This window comes from Dipteris shenzhenensis, chromosome 32 (assembly GCF_047967505.1).
Source record: "Dipteris shenzhenensis isolate YYH24624 ecotype China chromosome 32, Dip_SZ_1.0, whole genome shotgun sequence".
In the NCBI taxonomy this organism is placed as follows: domain Eukaryota; kingdom Viridiplantae; phylum Streptophyta; class Polypodiopsida; order Gleicheniales; family Dipteridaceae; genus Dipteris; species Dipteris shenzhenensis.
In genome coordinates, this window is record NC_141627.1 from 35,804,648 (window position 1) to 35,821,166 (window position 16,519).

Genomic DNA, 16,519 nt, shown 5'->3' on the forward strand with positions numbered 1-16,519 from the left:
TATTTTTTTGGGCAAAACTTGACAATGACATGAAACAAAACCATTCAAAAATCAAAATAAACTGCACCACTATGAATTGGAAAATGTCAAAATCCATAATTATTCCACCCCACATTGTTTACCATCTTCAATATTGCAGGAGGGATAAAAGTGGCACTATGCATGGGCTTCTCTGCATGCTTGCCTATTCCTTGAATATTCCATGGATAACTAGTCAGTTCCACCAACTAGGTCGACTGGTCGACTCCACCGACTACATTGATCCAACTACCGCCCTCATAGCTATAAAGAGTCGATGTCCCCATTCCATTGCACCAGATCAGTTCAAATCAGGTCAGATCTTTCAGCTAGTAGCTCTTCACCTAGTACTTGTCTAGATCGCCATCTAAGCTCCATTGTGGGAGTGCACTGGTGAATAGAGCCATCATTTGTACTACATCAGTATTGAAGGAAAAGTTTGTTTCTCTCTAGTTTGTTGTGTACTCTCTATTCTTTGTTCAGTTTCTATTCCACTGCGCTGTGTAATTTAACATGGTATCAAAGCCCAAGTGGCTCTAAGGATTGAAGAATAGAAGAGAGGCGAGGGCTTCAATAGCATATGGAGTATGGGCAATAGGAAGCGGCTCAAGTTTAGCTGCTGCTGTTGCACCAACAATCTAGGCATTGAGGATTCGCCCATTAGCCTTGACCGAAGGTAAGCTACATGGTATGAACTACACTCTGTGGAAGTTTAAAATTACTGCTATTCTGGATTCATATGAGCTTCTAGAGACAATACTGGGGACTGACCCAGAACCACAAGGAACCCCTGACCCAGCAAATTCAAGGAGTATGATACCTCCTAATGCCAACCTTCTATGAGCTTGGAAATGCAGGAACGCAGATGCTCTATGTGCCCTGGTTACAAGTACTACTGATAGTGTTTTGACCTTGATTCAGCATACATCTAAGGCAACTGTGGCCTGGAACATATTGAAGAGTCAGTATGAGATGCAAAATCAGACAAGGATCTAGAACCTGGAGAATCAGCTCGCAATTGAGAAATTTAATGAAGGAGAGAGCGGAGGTGTTCATAACCCGAATCAAAAATCTGTGTGACTAGATGGCTGGTGCTGGGATACAAAAGACTAGCGAAGAGCTAGCTCGGTGGTGTCTTCAGATATATCCACCAAGGTTTGATGGACTGGTAACAGTGCTTAACACTCAGGTGACACCCCAACCATTGTCATTTGAGGAGTTCTGTGCTTTACTTATGGAGGAGGAATTGAGGCTTAAAGCTCGAGTTGGAGGTGGCAATGGGGATGCTGTTCTCTTTGCCACTGTGAAAGGCAAAGGTGGTTCCTCCACCAAAGGTGAGTCCTCTACTAGTGGTGACAAAAAGAAAAAGGGCGAAACGAAGAAGTTTCATGGAGAATGCTTCTACTGCAAGAAGAAGGGCCATATGATTGCAGATTGCCGGGTCAAGAAAGCAAATGAAAAGAATGGTATCTTGAAGAAGACAGATAAGGGGAAAGAGACAGCTAACATAGCGGAAGCAAAGTTGGATCTATTTCTGGCCATTGAGGAAGAGTGTTCGTCAGTTCATGAAGCTTCAACCACTGATTCATGGGTGTTGGATAGTGGTGCCTCCCGTCACATGACCTATAAGAAGGGTCTATATTGTTCCATGCAACCTCTACAAGAACCCATCACCATGACGGTTGGTAATAATGCAAAATGCTCTATTGAGGGTACAAGTATGGTTTCATTGTTTTTGTAAATGGAGATGTTTAGAAACTATCTAATGTGTTGTATGTTCCACAAATCAAGAGAAATTTGCTATTAGTTGCTTCCATAACTACCTTGACCATGAGGTGAGGTTCAACAAGACAGGAGCAAAAATTTTGGATAGTGCAGGCAATCTTGTTGGCACACGAGTAAGGAGGAACAACCTGTATGAGCTAAGTGCTCTTACAGCCACCACTGGAGTGGGCACAAGCAGAATTTGGCATGAAAAATTCGGCCACATCGGATTTGTAGTGCTGAAGGAGATGCAAAAGCAAGGTATGGTTGCTCACTTACCTGCACTCATAGAAATCAAAGAACCATGTGAAGCTTGCATGATGGGCAAGCAACAAAGAAAGGCATTCCCACAAGAAAGCAAGAATAGAGCAAACGCTCCTCTAGAGTTGGTGCATGTTAACTTGTGCGGTAAGATGCCTACATAGGCCTTGGGGGGATCTTCCTATTTTTTATTGATTGTCGATGACTTTAGTAGGAAGATGTGGGTGTAATTTCTTCGCAAAAAGGCTCAAGCTTTTGGTAAATTTAAAGAATGGCTACAGCTTGTTGAAAATGAAACAGGGAGAAAAGTGAAGAAAATTAGATCAGATGGTGGTGGTGAGTTTGTTTCTACAGAGTTTGAAGTTTTTTGCAAGAGCAAAGGGATCAAGCAACAAATGACGACACCACATATGCCTCAGCAAAATTCGGTTGCTGAATGTCGAATGTGGACCACAGTGGAGATGGGGAGGTGTATGTTGAAAGGTGCTAGACTGCCAAACCACTTTTGGGCTAAGGTTGTGAATACTACAGTTTACATCCTTAATCATAGCTATACAAAGGCACTCAAAGGTAAAACACCACATGAGGCTTACAGTGGTAAGAAGCCATCTGTCTCCCACTTCAGAACGTTTGGGTGTGAATGCTATGCGCATGTACCAGACAAAGAGAGAAACAAGCTACAATTAAAAAGCACCAAATGTATCTTCTTAGGCTATTGTGATGAGAAGAAAGCCTATAAGTCGTATGACCGAGAGGCAAAGAAGATCATAGCAAGCCGCGAAGTGGTGTTCAGGGAGCAGCCACATGCAGTGGAGGCAGAGAAAAGCTCTTCCACTTTATCATCAAGCGAAGAGGTAATTCACTATGGACCTATCCCAGGAGCTATAAAGGAGGAGGAAATATCAAATGATGAAGGTATAAGTCACCAACCTGTTGTTACACCACCGGAAAAGCCATTGCCATGATGGGTAAGGTAGCTCTACGACCATGATAATCAGATGCCTATGTCTATTGAGCAGCATGCAGATGGACCAAGGCGGTCTCAGGAAAGGAGGGCTTCTTCTCACATAGTCAATATGGCCTTGATGGCTGAGATTATTGCAGAAGTAAAGGAGCCTGCGAGTTTGGAGGAAGCACTTGAAAAAGGCAGCATAAGCCCATTCAATGCAAAGGTGTCAAGCCTAATGGCATTAAACAAAGTGATTGGGATGACATGGATGAGCAAGCATGCTCTATCATTCAGTCATCACTCTCGAAGTCAGTCTACTTGCAGGTACATGATGGTGTACAGGGTGTAGACTACCATGCATATGAGTTCTATACTCGTATATGCCGAATGTATGACCATGATAGTGTTATGTTACAGCATGATGGGCTGAAATACAGCCTTGATATGCACTCCAAAGATAGATCAATTGGTAGAAACAGGTCATGTTCAAGGGGGAATTCCAAGAGCAAGTCCAGCTCTTGGACTTGTGTTAGATGTTTCTATTGTGGAAAGTATGGCCACATGAAAAAGTACTACTGGAAATGGCTAAGAAAATGCAAGAAGAAGAGCAAGGTTAAGAATGACAGGAAGAAGGAGAAGAAGCATGTTGAGCTTCAAGGTGTGGATGCCAGGGTTTCCACTGATAGTATAGCAGTCAGGATCCTCTTTTGTGAGGAAGACAGTCAATGAGAGGTATGTTGAGTTATTGCAGTTGGTTCATACTACTGCAGTTTGTGGGCCTATGCCTACCGTTTCACTGGGTGGAGCCTCTTACTTTGTGACATTTATTAATGCTGCTACAAAGTACATATGGGTATATCCGATTCGACAGAAGCATGATGTATATGATACATTTCAGCGCTTCTTGGGTAATGCTGAAAATCAGTCAGGAAAGAAGCTATTGAGCTTGATGACTGATGGTGATGCAGAGTTTACCTCTTCTAGATTTCATCATCTATGTGATACACTTGGTATCAGGAGGGTGTTGACCACTCCTCTTTCTGCTCATGATGCCTTGGCAGAAGGCATAAATCAAATTCTATTGGACAGGATTGGTAGCATGCTCTGATATGCAGGTCTTACCGAATGCTATTGGGCTGAGGCATGTAAGACAGTTGCATACTTGCTTAATAGGTCACCTAGGAGATCTCTAAATGGTAGAGTGCCATTTGACTTCTTGATAGGCAAAGCACCATTTTATGAGCATTTACGTGTGTTTGGCTGCGAGGCTTATGCTCATGGTTCCCGATCGAGGAGGTGTATCTTCCTTGGATATAGTGAGTTCAATAGGGACTACAGGTTATGGGATTCTTCAACTAGAGAGTTGATACGCAGCCATAATGTCTATTTTAGAGAGGATGCTATGTTTAGATAGCCCAGGACTATGGATAGCAGGAGAGTGGTGTTCCAGGAGGGTGTAAGTGCACTGATACCTCCAAATTCTATGCAGGGACAGCCCATATCCCTTGGAGTGGGAGGTTTTTCCCACGGTGAGCAAGTTATAAAGTTGGGACAGCCACGATTACTTCCTGATTTTGGTTAGAGACGGTCAGATGTCTCTAGTATTCCACAGGTTTATACTCCTATGGAGATTGTTGATGCATCTTCTATGGACAGTTACAGTTTACTCCAAGGATTCGAAGTGCCTCTTGCAAATGAGGATGAGGCTATACATGGTGAGGAGGATACCTTGGCTAATGATGCCTGGCATGATCCATTGGCTGGTCATGCCAAGACAAATGTTAGCATTAGGGAAACGGTTGTGGACATCAGGTCCTTATGCTTCCAAGAGCAGCATGCAGGTGATGCAGGTTGTGTAGACCAGTAGAGGTCTATTGTACGTTATGTGCTTATGGTCACAGGTGGTACAGAGACATTTTCTCTGCACAGTGACAGTTCGGGTGCTATGGACTTAGCACAAGAGCACGTGGTGGTGAGAGTTCACTCTCCCAGTGAGATCTGGCATGAGATCTTGGTTGATAGGCACCTACAGCTTGTCATTTTCTATCCTGTAGACCTGATGTCTGCTAGTAGCTTATCCTCTATGCACTTTGCACATCGTAAAGTGCTGATGGGCATAAGATGACGGTCTGGTCATCTTGTTTTTTAGCCTATGGCTGATTGTATTATATGTGTACTATACTCCCATAAAGGCACACTGCCTTTAAGTGGGAGGTTGTTGGGGTTAAGGGCAGTGTGTCCACCCACTTGTACAGTGCCCATGTATACTCATATATATTTGATAGAGGAATAAGCTGGAGTAGCTTTTGCTCCACCACTTTTGGTGTCTCCTTATCCCTTTGTGTGTGCTCTCCTCTCCCTCATTGAAGACTATCACACCTTACGAGGCATGGCACAATCGGAAACCTAAAATTTCTCATATGCAAGTGTTCCAGACATTGGCTTATGCTCATGTGCCATCTCAATTGAAGCACAAGCTTGAAGACAAAGCTATAAAATGCATATTCATTGGTTATAGCATAGATAGGAAGGGATACAAGTTGTATCAGCCTAGCACGGGCAAGGTCATTGTCAGTAAAGATGTTGTATTCATTGAAAATGTGCCTATACCTTGGCTGGAATGCAAAAAATAGCCTACTGTTGATTCCTCAGATGTCTCTGATACATTGTTGCCTCTCTTTCAGTCGCCCATACATGGAAGGGGAGATGGGAGAATAGAGGGAGAGGGAGAGGGGAAGGGAAGAATGAAGGGGGAGGGAGTGACAAACACAAGACTACAAAGGAAACAAGAGAATACCCAAAGACACTCTTAAGGGAGAAGAGGGACCTTGGATTCCAAACTTGTTCATACAACAATGAAGATCAAAGTCAACCATTTGGCCTTTTATACAAGTCACCTTTTGAAGGGAGGGCCAACAATTTCCCTTATACCACTCTCTCTTGTCTCTCTTTTGTTACAACCACTTGGGCCCATATGGCACCAAGACTTTCTCTCAACCTCCTCTTTGTCTTTAAATGGCTCTTTTGTTATCCATATATGAATCCAAATGGCTCTTATGTTATCCTTGCCAATTTGGATGATTCCGACAAGTACTTTTGTCCTAAGCCATTTGAGGCTCAAAACTGATTCTGAGCCTCAAAACCCATAGGGCCATATTGATGTTGAGCCATTTTTGGCTCAAAACCCTTACGGCCACATTCGTCATCGTGCTCCATGGCTGTGGCTATTAACATTGGTTGACTAGAGTTATGCGAGGTGGGGGCGGTTGTGGACCTAGTATGGGTAGTGGTAATGGAGCATGTTGTGCCCTATATTTCCCTGGATTGGTTGAAGGGGATCCGTGCACATTCATTGGGTTGGGTGCGGCCGTCAGGTCCAATTGGGGTCTCAATTGGTAGATCGGTTGGGGAAGGACCTTCAGGAATTGGCACTGAGAGGTATCATGGTTTCCCCATGTATAGCAGTGTGCACAATAGAGGGCTTGCCCTACTCTGAGGTAGGGGAATTCATTTGAGGGGTGATTGCCATTGCATACCCCACACCACACATTGTCTCTTCTTCGGAATAAGTGGGGGTTACTTGATGCTTCCTTGGAGATTCATGCCCTCCACCATTACTAGCCCAAGTAGACTAGAGGCCAACTCACCTATATCAAACCCCTTAAACTCTTTATCCTCCTTCTTGGTAGGATCCATACTAGAAGACCTTACCAATGGTGATACCTTGGATGGAGTTGTAGTTTTGTCTTTAACATCCTTATCCATCATATTCTCACTTATACGGATGGCTACCTTGTTGCAGAGTTCAAAAGAAGTGCGGTTCATAACCATTAAGTGGTCATGCAGCTTTGGATCTACCAATCCGATGAGGAAGTGTGGCAACAATCACTTGTCGCTTATCCTCTCATGCAGTTTGCAGTGGGAATTAAGGTGTTTGATCCTAGTGATGTAGTCTCATTGTGTTTCACCTCATACAATTGATTAATTGGACTCCACTTGTGACCACTGGGGGCAAACCCTACAATGAAGGCTTTCTGCAACACCTCCCAGTTTATTTTCTCCTCCAAGCTGAGGGCCCTATACCATTTGCCTACCTTGCCATCTAGGCTGATGCCGAATGCATTAACCATTTCCAGATCTCCGCAAGCACACATATTTTCTCAAATCACTCCATGTGGGAGATCCAATCTCCTTTCCCGATTTGAGTCAGGGTGCCCCGTGAAGACTATGGGTCCTGAGTCCAAAAAGACAGCCTTAGTCCTTGCCTGTGGCTCAAGGATTGGGTGTCTCTGGCCTCCCCTTTCCATGGGCATGCTGGCAAAAGGGTTCCCCATTTTTTTAAAATCTGATCGGCCTAACCATCCAAACATGTTGGATATAGTCTAGAGGCTATAGAAGGAGCAGAGGAATGAGGTGGAGCTATGTTGGTGTAGGCGGCTTTTGATGCCCTCGGCTAGTGGGTTCTTGCATTTCCTCATTCAAGCTCTTGGTCTCATCTCTGAACTAGAGGGATCACTACATCGGGTCCCTACCATTGACTGAGAGCTTGGAATTGAACTCCTTTTTGGAACGGGGGCGAAAGGTAGGTTGTGAGGTTGTGAGTAGTTCAAAATCCTATTCTCGGGCTCTAGCTCCTTAGACAAAACTCTCCCAGCATGTATGAGATCACTGCGTGGGTACACCCTGCTTCAAATGTAGTTGTGTATGTTTTGTTAGAGAATCTTTTCCCAGAGCTATCCCTCTGGTTGGAGGGTTATCGATATGCCAACAAGTTGTAGGGATAGTCTTAAGGCGATGGTCGGCAAGATAGCAGTTGACATGTGGCTACAAGCTAGGTTGAGGTTGGTATGCCTGTAAGTCCATGGGTTAACATTAAAGCAATGAGCGGCAGGACATTTGGATGTGAGTATGGCAATAGTAATTGGGTTAGCAATAAGGAAACAATTGGTGGGATGGCTTGCCTCATAGGGATACGAGGATGGCACCGCTTAGAGGGTTAGCTGTATGCCGACATATTGTAGGGATAGTCTTAAGACACCATGTCGACGCTTGTCAAGCCGGCAGAATAGCAAACCTTGACACATCATCAATAAGGCGGCGGGTTAGGTGAGTAACATGTGTCAAGTTGATGGGATAGAGCTAAGGTGATGGGTCATGGGGATAGTGAGCTAAGGCAACGGGTCGTTGGGATAGGAATTGTCTAGGAACACATCTTGTCGTCGACTTCCTTTTGATGATTCTTGATGGTTCTCCAAGTTTTGTTCCAAGTTTATGTGCATGGGGGGGTTGTTAAGGACCTAAAATACCTACCACGAACAAAAAACATCACAAAACAATAATTTTTGGTACACATATGAGTGGAATCTTCAAGTTGGACTATCAAGCACCCAAAACCACTTTGAAATTCCACTCCAATCTTCATTTTCAAGTGTTTTTAGTAGGATTTTATACTACAACTAGCTTAGCAATCATTCTAGCTACCTCCTTGTATAAACAAACATCAAAAAACAATTTAAAAAAAAGCTCAAATGCATGACAATGGCTTTATGGGTGGCTCAAAACCCGTAGTGTTTGAATGGTCTAGATCCGTCAACATGCTCAATGGCTATTAACATGGTTGCTTGAAAAGCCCCATATGTTGTGCAAACCATGAACTCCTTTAATTTTCTCACAATCGTGTTGGCTTCTCCTTTGCACTTCGTCCATTTTCACTTCATGGAACGCTCTGCATACTACACTATCTGCTCTAGCTGGAATGCTTGATGCTGTGTCTCTTCTTGCACAAAAGACGTAGCCGCATCTTGCTGCTGACCAACCGCTCTCTGGCCACGCCCATTGTAATGGCATGCCACCGTGCTGTGTGTATTAGTCAAACAAATCACGCATCAATTCGCGTTAAGAGCACACTCGCGACTGTGGCGTGACCAGGATTGCAGCAGTGAGTGCACCATATCCCCTTCAAGCCTTTAGGTATGGATCTGCCATCTCCGAAAGCCACTGGCATGCCCTTACCTCCTTTCTTGGTTCTCTTAGTCTTCATCTCTGCTTTCGAGTCAGACTCCTTCGAATTGGTACCTTCAGACCTTCCGTCCGAGCTGGTCGCATCTGAATCCTCCTCATTGTCATCCGACTTCTTGGATTTGGACAATTTCTTCTTAGATTTGCTCTTTTTAGGCTCTCGTTTACTGTATCTTATGGAGAGGTTGGCTGTAAGCCATGTTACAGCATCATGGACATCATTGAGCTTTTCTTGAGGGCATGCTAATCGGTGTTTAAATAGAGCTTGCTTAATAAAAGCACCACATCCATCATGTTTACCCTTGTCATGGCTAGACCCAAAGAAATTTCACATCATGTCTAGATCGGTCAAGGATTTGAACCTTGAGACAAAGTAGAATCCACGGGCTGATTTAAATTGAGAGATAACACCATCTGACCACACTCAATGTTGTTATATATTTTATACATGGGGATATTCTTTTTTCAGACATTGCCAATGCAGTAGAAAAGCATGTTGCACAAATAAGGTGTCATGTTTCCTATCATCTAAAATGTAGAAATGGTATGTGCATTGCATTGACCTAGACTGCTATCAGTTAGCAAGTAGATTGGCATCAGACACATAGAAGAATCAAGCAAATGACGGTATGTGATATGCACAAAAATTGTTATATGCTTGTTGTACTAGTGAGCACTTTGTGTCTCATCTTGTTCTTGAAATGAATAATTTTCAGCAAAATCTCTAGCAGAGACAATAGCATCACAGGGAAAATTGACAAGGCACGTCCTAAACTACTTATCCTCCCAGCTGGCCATGAAATTGTGAGCACATATTTTGGGATGGATTGAACCACATGACCTATACGCTCCCTCGACTGAGTGCTCCTATACAATACTAGCCATCTCTTTTTATCGGATCCTTTAACATTGACATTTTCAAATCTCCATTTTATAGCAACATGGTTCTATTCCCTCATTTCATTTGGACAGACACTTCTTCTTCATCTTCACATTGCAATGCTTGCATGTGCCATGAATGCATTCAATGCGGTCACACTCACGGTCTCCCTTTGGACAAACCACTGGCTCCCATAGAGACCTTAGGGTACAAAACCTAATCTCCCTTGCAACACATGATGAGGATCCAGGTGGCCTACAGACTACGCATTCATCGGGGAGCAATGGTCCAACACGATCAGATCTCAAGTCATTCATAGCTTATCGGGCTTGGTCAAAGTCTATGTGTGTTTTGCAACAACAAACATTCATGTCTTTAAGTTTCCTGACATACCAGAATGATAATGCTCAAAGCTCCTCTGCCAAATTGAAAATGTCAAGATTCTGATCCATAAACTTGAGATACAACTCCATCTAATGACCCAACATGCGGGAACAACAGTACAGTTAGCCCCCTTTTCAATGGAACAACAGTATAGTGAGCCCCATTTTTGCACTAATAAAATAGTGCAAACACTACAAAACACAGTACTCACAAAAACGTAGTCTTTAATTAAACTAATCAACCTATGAGAAAACAAGATAATTTTGACCCCGGGATGGTTTAATACACTCACATATAATGAATCTAATAATTGAACTAATCATGTAATAATTAAACTAATCAAGCTACCAGCAAAACAAAACAATTTCAACCACCGTGCTGGTTTAGGATAATCACAAAGCTATTGGGCTTGTTTAGGACAATCACAATCTCTGGGCTGGTTTAGGATACGGTCACAATTTCAACCAGTGGGCTGGTTTAGGACACGTTTAGGACAATCACAATTTTACCTATCGGGCTGGTTCAGGACAGCCTCAACCACCGGGCTGGTTTAGGACACGGTCACAATTTCAACCACTAGGATGGTTTAGCCTGACGATCTCAACTTCACATATTAGACAATAACAAGTATATTGCTTTTCATTTCTGAATTTCACAATTCAAAAATAACAATATATTGGTTTTCATTTTTGAATTCCACAATATCAATCAATAAGTCTTGAACCAACACTGGGGTAGTTTAGGACAATCACATTAAGTCCAAGCCATCTCGATTTAGAAATGAAGTGGTATATGACCCAAATGGTAGGAAATTACAACTATCAATGTTTTAAGACCACCATGCAGTAGTCCCACTAGTTTGGATTCCAAATGTTCAATCCGTTTTAGTTTTCAACAAATCAAAAAAAGTTATGAAGCGTGTCATCAAATGGGTATGCATCAATGTAGCATAACATTCGAGGCTCATTAACCCATATCTAATGTTCTAATTTAGGTGTATCCTTGGGTTGAGGAGAAGCTCACGTAGCGTACTTATACAGAATAAAATTTTAATGTTTTTGAATAAATTGCTATATCCTATAGTCCTCAAGATGCATCCTTCACATGCACACTTCTAATGCTTTAATGGTCTCATTACAATTTCCTTATTCCATAATTTTTTGGTCTCATGTTCAAGTTTGGAATGTGTACTACAACTTCAAGACAAAGTTTTCCGAATTCCATTGAGCAATGCATAAGTTATGGGTCATGCAATATACCTATATACAAAAAATTCCCTGAACCTTACCAAAAATGGCTACACCCAAGCAAACAATAACCCTTATGTGTATGAAAAAAGCAGGTTCAATCATAATGTATATAGAGGGAAGAAGGGATTTTGGTACATGAATAGTTAATCCTTAGAAAATTCTTAGGTGTATGACAAAAGCAGATGCAACCAACATGTATATAGATGAAAAGTTGAACATGGCTTAATAAGTAAATCATGGCTTCATGCAAAGTGTTGCCATGGGCACCATGCGTCATTGAGTAGAAGCGCCTATTGTCATCTCTCCAGCAAATAGTAGTTGCAGTGTAGCCTCAACCCCTCCTCCATACCATTTGGATAATGACTCCACCAACACTTTGAAGCGTGTCCTCAACTAGCAGGCATAGAAATATATTATTTTGAAACGAGTTTCACTCCTAAAGATATACCAACCAAAATGGCTATTGCTAAGTTTCAACAATCACTAATGCACACTATCAAGTGTGGTGCATTCATTCTTGCACTATTATGCCAACACTTGAGGATGTGGCTTGTTCACAATTATCTTTGATCTTCTCCTCTAACATGCTCTGGAATGTCTCACTACACATCTCTCCTTGCATGTTTTCTCTGTCTAAGCTTTCTTCAGAATCTTTGTTGCTCGACTCTCCTTCCTTGCCTTGCTAATCATTTTTCTTTTGGGGGCTCCAAATTTGGTGAGCACCTGGGCCACTCCAGACATCACATTCTCATAGAGACACCTTCCAATTCAATGCTTCATCTACAACAAACCCACATACAAGGATAGTCGACTGCTATGGAAATCATCTTTGGCATCCACCAAGCTTCCATGCGGAAATATCTTTCTTATATATTAGCTAAATGGGGTCTCATGCAAAAGGTTGAAGCAACAAAAACAATTTATCCACATCACCATGCAACCTCTTGCAAACTCCATGTAACAGTAGCTATTAGGAAGCTCCCATGTAAGAAGCTATAAATCTACCTTGCTCTGTAAAGAACTTGGGCCCTTCAAAAGAAACATGCAACGTAGTTGGCACCGAGGGTGTTAGAGGCACTGCTAGAGTGAACAAACAATGAAAGCTAAATTATTCCCTCGAATGTCCTTTTGGCGTTTGATAAATGTTTCTCCCTACTTCAAATTTATAGGAGAGTCCTTTTACTCACATTCCCAATTCTTCTCAGTCATCCTCTAGGAAGAAGAGGAGGAGGAGGAGAAGGAAGAAAAAGTGGGGCTTCTTCCAAGTCATCGATCAGAGCATCCCACTCAAATTCGTCTTCTCAAGCTTTCTTTACACTTCGTCTTTTTTTGTGAAATTGGAGGACGAAAGAGAATTCGTTGGGATATTATGACACCGAGCTCACCAAGAATGTGAGGGACTATAAATAAGTTTGTGATTTTGTAGTCCGAGGATGCGGGTGGGATTCGAGGCGGATAACAAACATATACAAATTGTGGAAAGTCAATGGCTAGCTAACCCGCAGGGTTTGCACTCTCTCTCTCTCTCTCTCTCTCTCTCTCTCTCTCTCGATGAGGATATTTTTTCATACACAGTAAGTATATGCACATGTCTTTACAAAATCTGGATTTGTTTGAATTGGTTATGAGTTTTGCCTTCAACAACACATTTGTTGAAGTCAACAGCGATGATAACAAAGGCATAGGAAAATTGGACAAGCATCTGGGCCCTCTCCCTCGATTGCTCCTTCTATCCTCGCCCATACGCTCCCCTGAATGTTGTTGCCCAAACTATGATCCCCTCGGACCATTGGGATGCCTTCACTTTCAATGTTGTGATTGATGCATTGGTTAGAACTACATATTTTGATGTTATTTTCAGGAATCTCTTGTAGGTGCATGATGTCATTTTTAGAAATCTCTTGTAGGTGCATCCATAGCAATAAAATATAATGTCAAGCGTAGCATAATGTTGCTAAAGATCACATCTTATGGGATAGCAATGCAAAAGTTGGGATCATGTTCAATTTCTTGGAAGGATCGGAGACAGTGAGAGGATGCTCCTTGCAACGCTACTGTGATGAAAGTATGATACACTGTTCCCATGTAACCACCATGGTGCGGTGCTTGCAAACATTCAAAGCAAGAGAGCTAGAGGACTTAAGTCAACATTGTGCTAATGCGATTCGTAGGAGAAGCATCAGATGAGCAAAGAGATGAAAATGGATAGGAGCAAGTCCTCTGTCGGTGCATCAAAACAATCTGAAGCTTGATGGACCTTTGGCCACAACTCAAGATCTCTTTGTTAGGCGTGGAGAAGCAGTGTTCATCCATGAATTACAACAAGAAGGGGATGATGATGATTGTTTGTTTTGAAGCTCAGTATTGACTTCGTGGACTAGTAGAATGTTGTTGGGCCCATAGAAGGTGTGAGGAGAAGTTAAGGGAATCACAAAATGTAATATGGTGATCAACAATCACAAAACTTTACGTAGCACCGAGGCCTTATTCGATGATGTTATCTATATATCAATGTCATCCTCACCATTGTAGCACTCCTACATCTTTCCATAAGCCGCATTTTTGTTTTATCACATACTTGATGGCTCGTCTCTTTCCCCGAACAAAGGTTGAAAGCCTTTTGCAAGTCATACTACACACTATTTTTGCATAATCATGCTCAGTTTGACGTAGCTATCTTGGCAATGCAATCCTATGAATTTTGTGCCTTGAAGGAAGGCAAACAATCCAAGAGATTTTGTGATAGCCGATCCATGGTGAGAAGGTGGCTAGCAAAGATTGCCCACATGGCAAGGAAACATCAAGGAGAAGAGATCAGCCCTTTGTGTGCCACACGATACAACCACCTAGCATCTCCCAAATAATAGAAGTGATCCTCTACTTGCAGCCAAGGTTGCGTGCAAGAAATCACTATAAGAGTGCAACCCTTTGTGTGCCACATCGCACAACCTTTGAGTGGCACCTAGCATCTCCCAAGTAAGTAACATAGAAGATAGAAGTGATTCTCTACTTGAATTTGATTGGTCAGGTGGCCAAAATTGGGCTGCTAGGGTTGCCTTCCCAAGAAATTGCTTAGAGCCCATTCCCACTCATGCCCACAGCAGCGGGAAATCTGAAATTTGCCAAGGCTTGCAATCCACCAGACTCCCACATGCCGTCGAAATGAAGCATTGCCCTACCTTTCTAGTGATGTGAAATCGTCTCTCCAAATGCGCATTATGGGGCTTGTCACTAACAACATGCTCATGGCGAATGAAATGGTTGTAGGCAAGCTCTTTGCATTAGATTGTAGGCTTGAGTCATGAGGATTTCTTAAAGTTTGGCTTATCATGCAAATGGTAGCAAGTTTCCATGCGATGCCAATGCCCGCTCATCTTGTAGCATTCCCACTCATGAAAGAACGTTCTCTTACAATGGGCTTTGGAAATCACCCAAATTTTTGTTGTGTGTGAAGGTGGGTGCGCCCATCCACTCCCATGGGGCATCTTGATTGGCTCTCGAGTGGTCATTTGTGTCTAAAGGGCCTAATTAGGTGGTGGTCTAGCCACCTCCCCCAACTCACACGTGGGGTGCTACTTTGTAGTAGGGAGAGGCCATGGGGAGGCCTTTCCCTCATATGGAAGTCGCGAGCAACACTTTCATATGAGGGAAAGGCCGACTCATGGCCTCTCCCCGCAGTCAAAGTTGGTGGCGTGAGGAGTTGTAAAATTCTCGGTTGAAATCGAAAATTATAGGTTGGCTTTCAAGGTTGCCTTTAATTTTAACGGACAAGATTTACATATTTTAGTATAAATCCCCTTAAGAGTAAAATTTTTTATGGACTTTCATAATTTCATCTTGGTTCGATCTTTGATGGTTCCTTTAAAAAAAGAAAAAACATTTCTGTTGAGCATTGTTAATAAAATTAAAATCGGGAAAATGCCTTAATTGATCCCTGAAGGCCTCCAGAGATTCGTTCTGCCCGAGTTCTCCTCTCAGGTACTATTTCCACGCCATGGAAATGCGGTGCTCGTTGGTGGCAGGAGGAATGTCAACATGAGGACCTCGATTAAAACCCGATTAAGGTTGGACAAGGGTTGGACGATTGGTTGTTGACACCGTCTGGTTGCCGCTGCCTCCAGCACCCAGATGCCGAAATGAGTCTAGCGAAAATTGTTAAGACCCATCCTTCCACCGGGGTGCATTAAACTCCATCGCCATCGAATTCTTTTATATGCATGAACCATGCGGGTGCTCTTTCCCACGCCCAAATCGACGCATTTATGTTGTGTGGAAACAGACACTCAAGACGTCCCGGATCAAGTGTGTCTAATCATAGAAAATGACCAAAACTATGAGCGGGCTGATGTGTGGGAAACTTAACTACCCAACCATAACATCACAAGAAAGCGGTGTCCTAAGTGTGCGTCACCTAAAGATAATATGAGCATTCCATTGTGCTCAATCGACTATGAAATTGGCAAAACACTAAAATGGTTGCCCGAGAGAGTTGACGATGCTGCGATCGTGTGAGCCTTGTATACTCTTGTTGCCCGCTCGTTTTCCCCTTGATCTCGCACCCCTACGTGCTTGCTTGCAGCCGCTCTTACGAGTCCCAACAATCACATCCCACTTCTCGCCGTGGCAAACGCAGCGGATGGTTTTTTGTAGCCTGACTCTACATAAGATGTATGCCTCGATCGCCAACATCTTCTCGGTTGTGCCACCGGAAGCCTACAGAAAAAAGAGTTTGCCCATTTTGCCCTCTGTTGCCAACTCGAGGAGCTCCATCTGTTCCACGGTCGATTCGACATTCCGGCCGGAGAAGCATTTCTTGAGAAAGCTCTCGTCCGTAGTCTCTGCAAATTCAAGACTCTCTCGCTGGTCAACCCTTCATTCACGTTCGAGGGGTTCGCAGCGCTCACGCAAGCTCTCATGGATCACCGTTGCCAATTGGAGACACTCTACTTGGTGCCTTTAGTAGTCGACCAGGGCAAGCCTCGCAAGCTTCGCAAG